At 49.4% G+C, this 15,936-nt stretch overlaps 1 protein-coding gene across 1 annotated transcript in view; it reads right to left on the minus strand.

Moving 5' to 3' along the window:
* The window catches only part of LMF1 (lipase maturation factor 1), a 140,707-nt gene that overhangs the window by 20,439 nt on the left and 104,332 nt on the right, over window positions 1-15,936 (minus strand). The window lies entirely within an intron of this gene.

Raw genomic sequence — 15,936 nt, forward strand, 5'->3', positions numbered from 1 at the left:
AACGCTCCTGAAACCCTTCAGGAGGAAACCTTGGAACTTCTAATTAAAGAGCAGCATTAAATATAGAAGCGTGCATTTTAAGAGGCGTTATTTTGTTTTAATTTTAGCTTTTATTGGCTGTTTAGGAGAATATCTTGCATGTGGTCTCCCAAAATACCACTCCACAGTATGAACATCAAGAACACAGGGACAGTTTCAGCCTGAGGACTTTCAGCCACTGTTCTGTTGGAAAAAATCCATGTTTTCTCATTAAAACTGACAACAAATAAATGCTAAGAACGTGTGATTTCATATTTTATATGACTGGCACCACAGTTTCTGACATGGTGATTTGCAAGTTACAAGTTTTAAAACCCCAGCAGGACCCTTCAGAAAGTCAGAGATTGTTAAAAAAAGGAGAGCTCTGACCAATCACAGCAAGGAACAAAAATCCTAACTATTATTAAGTTAAAAAAACTAATACTTTATGCTGAGTTGGGTAATTATGAGGGGGGAAAAAAACGATTTCTATCTGAATTCCAGACACATGTTGGGTCCTGGAGGGGAACATGTTACAGTCGAGGTTTGGGGCTTGCTCTGTGACCTGAATGTGATTTAGCTCGATGCATATTAATCAGCCTGGCTTCATTATCACACCTCTCACTCTGCTCCTGTTCCGAGGTGATTTTGCCTCGTGCAGTTGCAGTTGTGTTAAGAAAATCCTTCTGTGCTTTGCCACTTCTGGTTCCCAGCTCTGCAGGAGCCCCTGGGTGGTCCACGGGAGGGCTTTTTTCAGGAGTGATTCACCTCCCTTTATTGCTTGGGAGTCAGGAGCAGGAGCTCTTATTTCCAGCAGCCCTGAAAAATCAGGGGATTCAAAAATAACACGAGTTTGGCGTTCTCTGGGCCGGGGTGGAACTGCGGAGCCGACACATTTTTAATTTCACTGCTTCTGGCTGAGGCTTGGAGCTCACACCAGCTCCTGCTCACCCGGGGGTGGATGGAACCATGGACCCATCGGATCTGCAAGGACAAACCTCAAAGGAATTCCTGCTGCAAAGCCAAACAACGGGATTTTCAAACGTGCTGAGGGTGGTGTCCCAGCAAGCGGCTTCGTGGCCATCGAGAGTGAGTTTTATGTTATTTCATCATCATCATCATCATCATCATGGAATGGTTTGGGTGGGAAGAGACCTTAAACTCCTCCAGTTCACCGCCAACACCTCCCACTGTCCCAGGGTGCTCCAAGCCCTGTCCAGCCTGGCCTTGGGCACTGCCAGGGATCCAGGGGCAGCCACAGCTGCTCTGGGAATCTGCGCCACCCTCCCAGGGAACAATTCCTTCCCAATGTCCCACTAGCTCTGATCTCTGTTCATGTGAAGCCATTCCCTGTGTCCTGTCCCTCCATGCCTTGTCCCCAGTCCCCCTCCAGCTCTCCTGGAGCCCCTTTATGCCCTCGCAGGGCTCTGAGCTCTCCCTGGAGCCTTCTCCTCTCCAGGTGAGCAGCCCCAGCTCTCCCAGCCTGGCTCCAGAGGGGCTCCAGCCCTCAGAGCATCCCTGTGGCCTCCTCTGGATTGGCTCCAGCAGCTCCACATCCTCATGCTGGTGGCAGTGCTCCAGGTGAGAGTCCCCAGAGCAGAGCAGAGGGATGGACATGTCCGTGGCACCAAGGGTGAAGCTGAACCTGATGTCTCCCAGGATCCCACAGGAGCAGCACCTGCCAGGATTTATGGATCCACTGCCATCCATACCTCAGCAGGCAGCACAGATTTCTCCCCAAATCCTGCCTTTCCTCTGGAGCTTCCACGTGCTGCTCCCTCAGAGCAGAAGTGTGCTGGCTTCAGTTGGGATGTTCAGTTTAGGATGGATTTCCCAGGGCACATCCCTGCTGGAAGAGCACGGGGAGCTTCCCTGATCCTTCATCAGCTGCACGAGGAGGGAGAATTCATCCCCACTTCCCCCAGCAATCCCAGCCTCTGGCTCACATCACCTGGACTTTTCCATGCTCCAACCACCACCAAAAGCCAGCTGGATCTCCAGACCTCCATCCCCATCCATCCTCAGCCTTGATTTGTGTTCCCGGAGCGTCCTTCCCTTGCTGGACAATATTGAAACTCCCAATTACACCAACCAGATGGGATCAACCCCTGTGGTGATTGGGAGAAATTTTTTATTAAAGCCCAGTATTAATCATGGTAATTGGGGAGGAACTTTGAGGTTATAAAACTACAGCATGTCTAATGAGCGAGCTCCTTCTAGGAGGAACTGAGGGTTTTAATCTAATAATGTCACTTTTATGGATTATGACTGGAGTTTTATGAAGTGTGATATGAAATACAGTGGATTCATGGCTCTCGCTGGATTAATTTGGAAAAGTAGTTTTCCTGGTTCTAGGCCCAAAACCAATTATTCCTCACATTTTTGTTCCCTGCCCCGTTACCAAACCCTCTGTCAGAAAATGGGCACCTCCAGCTTTAACTTTTTTACAGGTTGGGCTTCTTTGTTTGGCTGGGGTTTGGTGTTTTTTTTTTTTTTGAAATCCCAGATTGTTACAAACATCCAGTAGGCAGAGGAAGCTCAAATTCCATGGCACAGCCTGGATATCTGTCCAGAAGGGACAAAAACAAGCTGGAAACTCTAAAACACAGGTGAGGGCTACCTGGAGCTTGTCCACAGCATGAGGACAGGGTCACCTCACTGGGGCTCCCTGATATTGAGCCATTGGCACAGAAAAGCCAAAATTGGGATGTCTGGAAGGATTATAAACCATTTAAAGGGAAAAAGGAAACCTCAAGAACCATCCAGTCCTTCCTGCTGCCCCAAAGTAGAGTCTAAAAGTCAAAGTAGAGTCTCTACCTGCACTGGAGTGTATTTGTTAAACTATTCCTAGAAAAATACTCATATATGTCGTTTTCCCCAAAAATTTATCATAGGCACAGAAAAAAAGTCACATTAAATAGCAGCAACAATAATTTAAAATTTCCCCCCATTATGAATTTAATTTCTTGTTAACTCCTTAACTGAATATTTGCATGAGAATTTAATCTCTGCTGTTCAGTGCAGAGGAAAACAGGTAAATAAATAATCACCTCTGTCTAGACAGGAGATGGTTTTGTGAATCCCAGAGAAATTCCGAGAACTACTGGAAGCACCAGGAGAAAAGGGAGCAGGTCAGCTTCTGCTGAGGAATAAACCAACCATGGACACAGAAGTGCACAGTCCTCACTAAAACCTGTCCTTGATCTGGGCCAGGCTTTGATGAGTTACAAATTGCACTGTCAGGTTTTGGCAATTCTAGGTCTAAGGAGGGACCCAAATCCTTTCCACTGCTGTCCCACACCCCACATTTAGGTTTGATCTGAACGTGCAGCAGTGGAAGTGTCTCACTCCAAACTGGTTTTTAATTTGTTCCTACAGGAGCCACCTACTGGAGTTCCCACTGATTATGGGCTGGAGGAACTTAAAATCTCCCTCCTTTGCCAGGGACACCTTCCACTATCCCAGGGTGCTCCAAGCTCCATCCAGCCTGGCCTTGGGCACTTCCAGGGATCCAGGGGCAGCCACAGCTGCTCTGGGCACCCTGTGCCACCCTCACAGGGAGGATTTTTTCCCAAACTGTTTTGTTCCAGGTTTTTATTTTCCCTCTCTGCTGAGCTCTGCTCCATGCTTGGATATTAAGACATCATAAGAAAAATTCCAGCACGGCAATGAATCATTAACTGTCACCATTCTCCAGAAGGTGCAAATTCAGGGTTATAAAACTGTCAAAACCCCCAACAGTTACACGGGGGGGCTGTGCTGTTGGCTGGATGTGCCTCTGGAAGGGGATGCAGACAAATCCTCAACTTTTTGGCTCTGTATGCAAGGCCATTATCTGTTTTTATCTCTTGAGGCACCCCTAATGAAGCAAATGCTTGCAGAAAATGCTGACAGATGTGAATGGTCGTCTCCCCTGTAGGTAGGGAGGCACAGACTGCACCTGGAAAAGTGTCCATGGGTGTTTTTTAAGTTTTTAAGGAGCTGTGGGATGCAGCGCCTCAGGAATAGCCAGAGCACGTCCATGGCAAAGACCAACCCTGTGGGAAACCACGTGGATGGCAAGAGGGGCTGGGGGATTGTCCCTGTGACCCCCCTGGGGTGGGTGTTCTTTGGAATCATGGAATCACTGAGATTGGAACAATGGAATCATTGAGATTGGAATAATAGAATCACTGAGGCTGGAATAATGGAATCACTGAGGTTGGAATCATGGAATCATTGGGGTTGGAATCATGGAATCACTGGGGTTGGAATCATGGAATCACTGAGGTTGGAACCATGGAATCATTGGGATTGGAATCACGGAATCACAGAGATTGGAATAATGCAATCACTGAGGTTAGAATTATGGAATTACTGAGGTTGGAATAATGGAATCACTGAGGTTGGAATCATGGAATTACTGAGGTTGGAATCATGGAATTACTGAGATTGGAATCATGGAATCACTGAGGTTGGAATCATGGAATCACTGAGGTTGGAATCATGGAATCATTGAGATTGGAATCATGGAATCACTGGGGTTGGAATCATGGAATCACTGAGGTTGGAATAATGGAATTCTTGGACCATCTAGTCCAACTGTTCCCCCACCACAGCCAAGGCCACCACTGATCCCAAATGTCCCCAAGTGCCACATCCACATGTGATGGAAATCCCTCCAGGCATGGGGGTTCCACCCTGGACAGCCCTTTCCATAAGGAAATTCCTCCCTGATTTCCAACCAGTGCAAACCAAAACACAAAGCAGAGGGTCACTCACTCCAGTGGCAAAAAAAACCAAAAGGCTCTTTAGTTCTAGCCAGCAGCCAGGATGAGGAATTCCACCCCAGGCATTCCCAGCACCTTGGTCCTTCCCAAAAGGTTCCAGGCAGGCAGTTTTTGGAGGGTGGAGCCCACCCTCAGCTCCGTGGGGCTTTTCCCACCAGCTGCAGCAGGACCCAGGGCCGCAGGGACCAGCTCTGCACTTGGTGAAACCACAAACACCATTTTCACTTGCCATTTGTGCCTCAGAGCCAGGATTATCCCCTAATACCAACACACAGGAAAGGAAGGATTCAGGAGAAGCATTTTCCAGCCCTGCAGAAATAATGCTGGTTTGAGGTTTAATTACAGCCTGGAACGGGCTGTCAATAGGTACCAATCAATAACTCAGTTCACAGAACTCCCCTGTAATTAATGCTGGATGATTATTGAGTGATCAGTAATAAAGTGGAACGCCACCAAGAGAAGAAAGGGAAAGCCTTTCCCAGAATATCCTCCTCCCTACTAATTAGGACATTTTTAGGAGATATGTGGGTTCAAAATTCCCTCTGTGAGAAATGATGTGAGTTAAACCCTGCTCTCAAATCCTGGATCAGCCCAAAGTCACATGGAACTGTTTATATTCCTTGATTGAAGGAATGCTAAAACACTTCTGGCAAAAATGCTTCCATTCCCTTTCACCATCCAGGCACTGCAGGCTCCTTTGAAAATCACTTTTTCTGCAATATTTAGAGGTATTCAACAATTGCCAAAGTCAGAGCAAACATAATTTTTTGGGAAGGAGAGAAGGAGAACACATCAGAAAAAATCTATTCTGATAGTGAACATCTTCTCTAGTCCAGGTCTTGGTAAAATTTGGATGAAATTGGTATTAAAGACAGAGTATGGGGAAAACAATGTTCTTGGGAATAAATATTGATGGGAATGCTGAGCATGGCCAATCTCAGACAGCCCTGGCACAGGGAAACGGGATCTGTGTCCCAATCCCCTTCCAAAAGAATTCAAATCCAAGGTTTTGGTTTCACCAGTTTGCAAATGGAGACATCTGCAACAGCTGGATTGGGACTCTGCTCCCCAGACTCAAGCCCAACACGGATTCAAACCCATCTCTGCCTTTTCAAGCTAAAAGGAAAGGACGTGACCGCATCCGCAGGCCCAGGGAAAACGCAAGGAAAAAGTCAAGGATGTCACATCTGATCAGCCTGACACCGGCTTGGAAAGCACTGGTGGCTTCCCTGATTTGGATCTTTCCACAGCTCCTTTCCTTGCCTCGTTAAATCCATAATTTTGGGTAACTTTAAGCTCTCAGCAACATCTGCAGTGAAATATTTAACTTGGGTTGGCTACTCGGTGTCACTGGAAGCCAAGGCTGGGTGAATTTCCAGCTCTGGGATGACCTGGATTTTTCCAGCAAACCAAGAGCACATTTTGGGGGGAACACACGGAGCTTGGAGCTGATCCCTGAGCCCGTGGGCTCCTGAGAGCTGGGCAGAAATGGGAAACAGTTGTGGCTGAAAACACACCAGGAAAACCCAGCCCGGTGCTGAGTTTGGGGCTGGGCAGCATTTGATTTTAATAAAGCCAGGCTGCAAAAGCCTGGAGGATAAAAAAAGTGAAGGGCTGGATGTAAAAATTTAATGGAAATGCTAGAAAAAAAAAAGAGGAGAAATGTGAAGGAAGGGCAGAACAGCCACCATGCCTCAGTGGCTCCGAGGTGCCTCTGCAGCAAGGCTCTGTCCCAAATCCTTCCCTCAGCTCTGCTGGAAAATGGCTTCAAACTGTGACAAATACGGAATCCAGGAATATCCTGAGCTGGGAGACACCCACGAGGATCACTGAGGTCCTTGGTGAGGATCTGCCACACGTTTCCCAGGGCAGCTGTGGCTGCTCCATCCCTGGAAGTGCCCAAGGCCAGGCTGGAGGGGGCTTGGAGCAGCCTGGGACAGGGGAGATGTCCCTGCCCATGGCAGGGTTGGCAATGGTCACTGAGGTTCCCTCCAGCCCAAACCATTCCAGGATTCTGGGATTCTAAGCCCAACTCCTTGTTGTAACCACAAAGCTCACTGACACATTTAAATTTTATTAAATTCTGTTAAATTTTCTGAGGTCAGAAGAAGAAAAAGCAGGAAAAACAGGCGTTTTCCCATTTTCCTTCCATCCCAGATGGCAGCTTAGCAATCCCTGAGCTGTCAGAGGTGGGGACTAAATAAATAGCAAATGAAATGTACCCTGGGCAAAACCAGAGATGCTTAAGAAAACACAAAATGTGTTAAAAATCACATTTTCATGCTGCCATCTGCAGCAGTTTTTTTTCAGCCTTACTCATAATTCCAATTACAATGGGAGCGAGGTGTAAATTATGAAATGATTTTTTAAAAAATAGGCTTTTCAGCTTTTTCCTTCCCTGAGCGGTTGGTTCCATGTAGGACAAAATGATGCTGGGATGGAGGCAGGGAAGATCATGAGAGATTGGGATGCTTGTTGCTCCAGCCCTGCTGGGGGTGGCTTTTATTTTATTTATATGGATTTATTTACTTGTGGGAATCTGAAAGAAACCTCCAATAAAGGGATTGATGGAGTCTGTTCAGCCCTAGACAGGAACAGAAGCCAAAAGAAGCCCAAATTCTGCTTTTAGCTTTGCAGAGGAAGACAAGGTGCTCCAGAGCGATGGGATTTAATAAACCTGGAGCCATTTCTCTCTGCTGCCTGCACTGATGGCAAAGGAGGATTTCAGGGCTGCCTGAGGAGCCTGGCTCCTCGTGGGAGCTTTGAAGATCCCAGCCATGAGGAGATGAGGGCAGTGGGTATTTCCTGGTAGCCTCATCCTGCTTTTCCCAGCCCGGATTTGGCCCGTGGCAGACGGGATCACATGAGCTGTGGATCCCTGAGGATGCTGAGGAGGAAGCAGAAAATGCCACCCACTTGCAAGGTCACAGCTGCAAGATCCCTGCTCAGGCTGCTGCACTGATGGCTTACATATGAGAGGAACCCTTGGAAGAGGAATGCAAATATTCCAGGCTGGATATTCCAGGCAGGGCTTCACCACAGGGGGAACAATGCCCCAACAAACACCCAGGGGCAGCTGGGCTGCTCCCAGGGGGAGATGCTCCCCTGGAATCGTGCTGCCCAGGGCTTGAGGCTTTCCAGCTCCTGGGAATCCACAGCAGAGGATGGAGTGCAGCTGCCTGTCCGTGAGGAAGTTCCTGCTCTCCACACTGACTCATCCCACAAAACCCAAGGGCACCCACACCAGCCACGGGGCTCGCTTTCAAGGGTTACTCATTCTTCACCCACCAACTGGGTTTGTCAACAGAGGGGAAGAGCAAAAATCCATCATTGCCTCATGCTGTGATTCCAACAGCCTCATCCAGCAGCGTGGATAAGGAGCCAGGTGCCAGAGGGACACTGGGACAGAGACTGGAAATGACACACCAGTGCCAGGCGCTGCCTGGTGCTGCTGGAGGAGCTCTGGAAAGGGATTGATAAGAAGGAGCAGGGATCTGAATGCTCCCAGGCTGCTGAGCTGGGAAAAAATGCACGAAGCTGGGAAAAGATGCAAAGAACTGGGGGGAAAAAATGCAGGGAGTTGGGAAAAATGCAGGGAGCCAGGAAAGATGCAGGGAGCTGGGAAAAGATGTAAAGAACTGGGGGGGAAAAATGCAGGGAGCCAGGAAAAGATGCAGAGAGCTGGGGAAAGATGCAAAGAACTGTGAGGAAAAAAATGCAGGGAATGACAAGATGCAGGGAATTGGGGAAAGATGCAGGGAGCTGGGAACTGGGAAAAGATGCAGGGAGCTGGGGAAAGATGCAGAAATCTTGCTGTTCCAGTTTTCCTGCACCATCCCCACGGTGCTCAGAGCTTTGGCAGTGTGTGCACGGCCAGTGCCAGGTGAGGACATGGATCAGGAGCAGGCAGAGGCACCTGGAGAGGTGAGAGTGGATCTGCCCAGGTGTCCTGGATGGATTCTGCAGGGGGAATCTGCTCAGCAGCCCTGGAAGGTCCTGTTGGGTGGGCATCTCCATCCTGGACCTTCAGGCCAGGACTTGTTACGGAGAGTTCCTGTCTGCCTTTGGAGCTTAATTCCTCCTGACAGCGAGAAGGAGCCCTGCAAACCAAACTGTTTCGGAGGCAGTGCCAAAGGCAGGGCTGGGAGCAGCAATGCCAGAGTCCCAGAATTGCCTGCTGGAGCACGGGCCGTGCCACAAGGCGTTCATGTCCCACTTGGGGCTGGAAAGGCGGCGTGCCGGAGCCGTGAGCGGTGAGACAGCACGGAGGGGAGGGAAACGGAGCAGCAAATTACAGCTCTGGCAGGGTTTACCAGGGGGAGCCCACGGAGGTATTTCCCAGCCCTCCCAGCTGTGGTCACAGCTGCTCCTTTCTGGCGTCTTGTGGTGGCAGTGCTGCTGTCACCGTGCTGGGGCGCGGGGCCACACCGGCACTGTCACCAGGGAACGCCAGTGGTGACAGCCCAAGAGGCAAAGGGGACTGGCAGGGGTCCAGTGAGAGCCTTTGGAACCCGCCCAGAGGTGTCTCCTGGTCCTGAAGACCCTCCTGTCCTAGACAAGGAATGGTCTGGGAGCGTTGAAGAGGGAGTTGTGACACGTGGCACTTCTCTGGTGCAGGATCACCGTGGGCTCTGCAAGCTCAGGATGGCAGGAGAGGGACAAGCAGAGCAGCAGTGTGACACAGAGACAGGAGCAGGGCCACCTGAGCCCCACCCAGCCATTCATCTGCACCCCCCTCAGCTCTGGGACACGGTGAACCCCTGGTCTGGGTACATCTCACCCCTCCTGACCCACCCCAGTCACAGAAACCCCTCCACGTCCCCAAACACAACATCTGCAATATTCTGCAATAAAAGCATTGCCCGGACTTGCAATAAAAGTACAGGTTGTCACCCGCTGGGGGTTTGCACTCAGAAACTGCTGTGAGGGAGGAGAAGCACCAGGAGAAGCAGCAGAACCACAAGAACATCCCTGGAACAACTTCCAGCCAGGACATCTCCTCCACAGAGTGGCCAAAGGCAGCCCTGGGAAGCCACACAAGGACTCTTATCACAGCAGTGGCTGCGTGTGGAGTATTTCATTTGGCACCCTTTGGAGCTCTCATAATCTTTTCCTTTATGATTAATATTAAACAAGTCATATTCCTTATGGAATTTCCTAACCCTGTCTGTTTATATTTTTCTCTACATCAGAGTTAATATTTTGAGATCGCCTCTCTCTTTTTTTTTTCTCTTTTATTTCACGTTCATCTGTTTTTCCTCATTTTATAAATCAGGTTTCTTGTTTAGTAGTCATGACAACATCTGCCTGCGGTGGTTACACCACAGCCTGGGGCTTTTTATTTTCTTTTCTCCCCCTAAGCTGCCTAAGAATAAAAAAAAAAATAAAAATCCTTTAAATAAATAAAAGCATAAAATGAAAGGGGCAAGTTGGGAAGCGCCTCCTCCTCCTTTCCCTCCAATGACCCACTTCAACAAGACTTCCCAGCATGGTGGGTGAGGACTCATTTGGCTTTAATCCTGCAAAGTCTTATCCACTTAGTTCACTTCAATGGGAATACTCGGAGCACATCAAGTCAGGCACATATGAAAGTCTTTAAAACCTTGAGGTCTGGGCCTGAGAGGCACAAAAGCGAAAAGCTGGAGTTGCATTTTCCTTCTGGGCGTTGAGCTCTGCACAACAGCACAAGGGTTGGGGTGGGATGGGGATGTGCTGCTCCCAAGGGGAGGATGGGGTCACTTCCAGGAGATGCTGGAGTTCAACATCATCTTCTCAACATGGACCACCACGAATCAGGCCACCACAGCCACCCCATGGCTTTGGCACCTCCCTTGCTCTGGATTCCCAAAAAACCCCAGGGGCTCCTGGAGGCAGCAGGACCCACCTTCACACCCTTGTTTCAATTAAACCCTGTCAGGACAACCTGGAGATCAGGCACAGGAATCCCAAAGCAAAGTAGCATCAGATCACCAAATGCATTCCTAGAATTTAGGGAATATTAAGGAATGCTTTGTTTTTCCCTTAAATTGAGACTTTCAGGAAGCTGGGAACCAGTAGCTTATAGGGAATTCAGGAGTGATTTCTTCCACAGCAAATTGCCATGGAGTTACAGATCTGTGCTTGCCCATGGAAAGACCCCACTAAAATTCCATGGGGTGTTTCACCAGGGAACCAGGAAACGGCCAGGAACATTGAGAGCAACCCTGAATCCAGAGGAGGCAAGGAGGAAGGGAAAAGGGCAGGAACTGAACAAAGGCAGATGAACCTTCCATGCAGCAGAACCTCTGGGAGCCCTGGGACACGGTGTCCAGATGTTCCGAGGTCGCTGTAACCCGATCCGAGAAGGAAGAGGATGTGTTCCCTCCAATTCCCCCCGGTGCTTTCATTCACTGCAGCCTTGCTGAGGCTGCCCGTGCTGATCACAGGTGGGGTTTCATTCACACTGACCAGAAACGGGGAGCTGGGGGCAAAAGACTCCAATCCTTTCAGCTTTGGCTGCCAAGGAACAGATTTCCATGGAAAATTTCCTTTCCCTGCTTTCAGGGGCCAGAGGAAATCCCTCCAGCAGGGATTTTCTGCAGCACCAAGGACCCCCTCACTGATGGCCACCAACACCTGAGACTGCCCAGCCAGGACTTTCCAGCTGATCCCTTCCTGCCTGGGTGGTGGAGAAGGGGAACTGGGAAGGAACACATTTTGAAGCTCCAGTTTTTTATCTGTGGTCACATTTTTTTTCCAAATAACCCCAGGAAAATGATCTCTCTCCATCCCCAGTGTCCCTGCAATGTTGGCCCTGCAGCTCCATCCCTCTGCCCCTGGAATCTCAGGGGTGGAGCTGCTTTGGGTGCACTGGGTTTCAGGGTGCCCCCTGACCCTCTTCCCTTGGCTCTGCTCCCTCTGAGGTTTCTGGCTGCAGGGATGATCCGTGTTGGATGAGGAAAACTGGCAGATTTGTTCCAGAGGGATTTGTGTGTGGGGATTACAACTGCTTTTCAAGGGCTGGCTATGGAATAAATGACATTAATGATGCCATAAACACAATCCCTGTCTCTCCCACTCCCCACTCCTGCCATTCCCAGCCCCATCCAAACAATCAATGCAATCTGATTTGTTTTTCCAGAGGAAATGTTGAAATTTCTCTTGACTGAGTTTTTTACTGCTCCTGGATTTTGACATCTCAGAGGAGCTGGCAGCTTCTCTGAGGGTGACACTGTGTAGTCACCAGGTCCAGTGGGAGGTGTCACTGCACAAAATGAGCTTTAAGGTCATTCCCAACCCAAACCATTCCAGGATTCTACTGAATACCTGTCCCTTTCTGCTTCTTTGCTCACAAAGTGCAGGGAAACCATCCATGAGCCATCCCAACTACACCACACTGGCCAAAATTTGGGACAAAACGTTCCCAAACTGCTCTTCTGGTGCACTTTTCTCCCTGACTTCCCCAGCCTTTCCAAAATTAGATCTGGGATTTCTCCCTGCTTCCAAGTCTTCCTGACTGGAGCAGGGTGTAGATTTAAAGTGCCACTTCTGTCCCTGAACAGCTCCATGTGTGGACACCAAGCCCAGACCAAACCCACGTGGTTCCTGCAGAGCTCAACCCGGCCCCAGAGGGAGTTTCACGTGTGGAAAAAGTTCCTCAGGAACGTGGACAAAGCAGCACCGTGCTCCTGGAACAGATGGAATTAAATTCCAAGAGGAAAGCAGGAGAGGTGAGACCTCGTGCTGCAAACACCTGCCTGGATCGAGGTTTTCTGGGGCTCAGCTCAGGTTTAGAGCAGCAGCAGAAATCCAGGATGCTCTGCACAAGGTCAGCATAAATCATGGAATCTTTTCCATGGATCAATCAAAACCATGGAATGGTTTGGGTTGGAAGGAACTTCAAAGATCACTTCCAGCCCCTTTCCATGGGCAGGGACACCTTCCATCAGCCCAGGCTGCTCCAAGCCCTGTCCAACCTGGCCTTGGACACTCCCAGGGATGGGAGGCCACAACCTGTTGGGAAATGCTCCCAACAAAAGGGAAAGTGAGATTGGGATGTGCAAACAATTCTCCAGGGAAGGATCACCACTGCCCACAGCCCAGCATCTCCATCCCACACCCAGGGCAGCACCAAAGAAAGCCCAGCTGCTCCACGAGGATCCTGCACTCATCTCTGACTCACAGCTCCAAGAATCCCAGTTTTTATAGGAAGATGAAAGCCGTGAGTGACACAGGTTTCCTGCCATTCCTGGCTGTTGCATCAGCACGGAGATAACAGCCCTGCTGGAGCTGGGGAAGGGGATGGTGCAGCTGTGTAAACTGCGTGTGGGCTGAAGCATCCCCGGGCTGCAGCCTCATCCCAACGCTTCCAAAGCAAAATAAAACCTCTCTGGGGGCAGCGGCGTTTCACAGGAACATTAAACCCACAACAAGCCAAGGAGTTCTTCTCATCAAAGCAGGAAAAGGGAAAATCCATCTTCACCTCCATCCCTGAGCAGCCCAGGCACCCAGATCCGTCCCTCTGAAATGATGTGGGATTTGTTTAAATGGCTTTAATTAAAGCTGTCCAGTCACTGTGTGAGGGGGACTGGGGAGAGTGACACTTCTGCCTGTGCATGGCTTCACACATAAAAGCACACACTCATTTAACTTGGCAGGACAGAACTGATTGGAATATGCATATTATTTTTAAAAAACCCTAAGCTGACCCTGTGGGAGGACACAGGGCACAGGGAAGCTGTGGCTGCTCCATCCCTGGAAGTGTCCAAGACCGGGTTTGGAGCACTCTGGGATAGTGGAAGGTGTTGGGGTTGGAATTGGATGGGCTTTAAAGTCCCTTCCAACCCAAATCACTGCAGGAAAACCATGCCAGGAACCCACAGTAAGAGCATAATCAAAACTCTGACAAATCAAAGCTCTGACAGCCAGTGATCCCAGAGGGAAGCTGGAGGAGCAGGGATGGGAAGAAGCCTCCTTTCAGCCAGGAAAGTCACTTCACCAGCAGCAAAATCCTCCCCTTGCTCCAAGAACACCACAGCAAAGGCATCATCCCACTCCAGCCCCTTCCACGCCTGGAATGGGCACGTTCTGTCTTCACATGTCCATCTCCGACACCAATAAATGATTTTCTTCATAATAAATGTATTAAAAATCCTCTTTAAAAGAAGTTTCTCATCTGCCATCTGTTTCCAGTTAGGCTGTTCTGATTTAATCTTCTTTTTATTTTTTTTGAAATGGAATAGAAAACATTATTTAAAGGCCCTGTCATCTTGCTGGTGGGAGGAGAGATCCCAAATCCCAAATCCCAAATCCCACCACTGTCCCCCTGCCGAACAGCAAAGGCTTGGTGGGAGCCAAGAGCTGGGAAAGTGCAAGGGGAGCAGTTCAGATAAGGACTAAGGGACAGAAAATGGGATTAAACTCGGAAGACCTTCACCACCTCTTCAAACCATTGCACTGAAACTGGAGAAATTCACAGATATTTAAAGATATTTGACACATTGGAGTGGGAGAGTGCCTTGGCTCGGGCACAGGAATGGGTTGTGATGGTTTCACTCAGCTTTAGCAGCTACACCTAAACGTAAATAAATAATTATCCCTGGAAATATGGTGCCAGAACATGGTGAAGATCATGTCATGGACACCAGGAACAACTCTGGTTTGCAGCTGCTCTGGCTCTCATCAGACAGAAATGTTTTATGCCCTCACTCACATGTGCAACACATCCTTTATCTCCCAGTCTGGAGCTGAATCCTGAATCCCATCTGGGAGATGCAGATGTTGGAAGCTCCAGCTTGGCTCCTTTCACTGACAGCATCCTCAGCATCGATTTCCCCCATCCTGCCCAAGCACCTGGGAATTCTGCTGCAGGACAAAAGGCTCTGGAGCACGGAGGAATTCTGAAAATCAGGTGCAAAATCCAAACAGGGAGAAAACCCAAGCACCCTGGTGAAGCCCCCCTGTCTGACACATCATTCCACGAGCTCTGGAAGCTGTTCCTGGCGTGGGAAGAGCCAACAGGGAGCAGCACAGAGAGAGGCACCTGAGAGCCCCTGGACAGCTGTAACGTGGCCAAAACACCAGGACTGGGTGAGTTTCCACCCCATTTCAGCAAATCTTGCCATTTAAGGATCCAGCTGGTGGTTTTGGAGTCAGTGCTCAGCAATATTCCCAAGGACAGCGTGGCCCACCCGGGCTCTCTGGCACAGAGGTGGCACCAAACTGTGCCACCAGCACTGGGCACAGTTCCCACACGTGGCAGCTTCCAGAACTCTGGAACTCTGCTGGAACTCATCCCTGCCGTGCTCCTGCATGGCCAAAGCCACTGCAGCTCCTGCTGGCCCCAGTGAGGAGAGAAAACCAACCCTGACCTTCCTGCTGCGTTTTTCCAGCCATGGCAGCGCTTCCCACCCCGGAGGGCTCCTGTGCAAGTCTGATTTCATGGCTGGGCATCCAATCTCCCTCTCAGGCTCAACAGCAGAGCCAGGAGCAGCAGCAAAGGTGAGCTGCCAGGGACAGGACAAGCAGAGCCACTGCAAGCCCTGCTCCATGGGAAACCAGCCCCTTCTGAGCCCACCAGCAGCACAGACACGGCTGCAGAGCCCCCCGGAGCCACCTCTGATTCCCAACTCTCCAAAGCCCAAACCCAGGGCTGTGGGATGCCCTCCAAGCCCCCGTGGTGCCAGCAGGATGAGGGATGGTGAAGGAGCCCAGCTCCAGGCTGCTGGAGTCACTGCTGCTCCCCTGTCCAATTAATCAAGTTCCCATACTGATTAACAGCGTGATTCATGGCTCTCGTTAGGAGCATTCTGGAACAAACAAGGCTGTATTTCAAGGCCACTGGCTTAATGGTTAAAATAAATACCTTCCAAATTTCTATTTTCAAGTAGCTGAACCTTTTCCACCTTTACAACTAATTCAGACTTCCTTCAAATTATTTTTCTAAGTAATATAACAATTTGTTTTTCATTAGAGCTTGTCAAAGCTGGACTTGGGTTTATTTTGAGAGAAACCAGCGCTCTCCAGAAACTGTTTAGTACAATCTGAATGACGCCCAAAGGGGTTATTGCAGCCACAATCAAAATAGAGTTTACAGCACTGGCTTGGGGTGACACTTTATTTAATGATTTCAAAAAAAAAAAAAAAAAAAAAAAAAAAGGAAAAAAAAAAA

The sequence above is a fragment of the Pyrgilauda ruficollis genome, unplaced genomic scaffold, assembly GCF_017590135.1.
Source record: "Pyrgilauda ruficollis isolate IOZ18807 unplaced genomic scaffold, ASM1759013v1 scaffold16, whole genome shotgun sequence".
NCBI classification, from domain to species: Eukaryota; Metazoa; Chordata; class Aves; order Passeriformes; family Passeridae; genus Pyrgilauda; species Pyrgilauda ruficollis.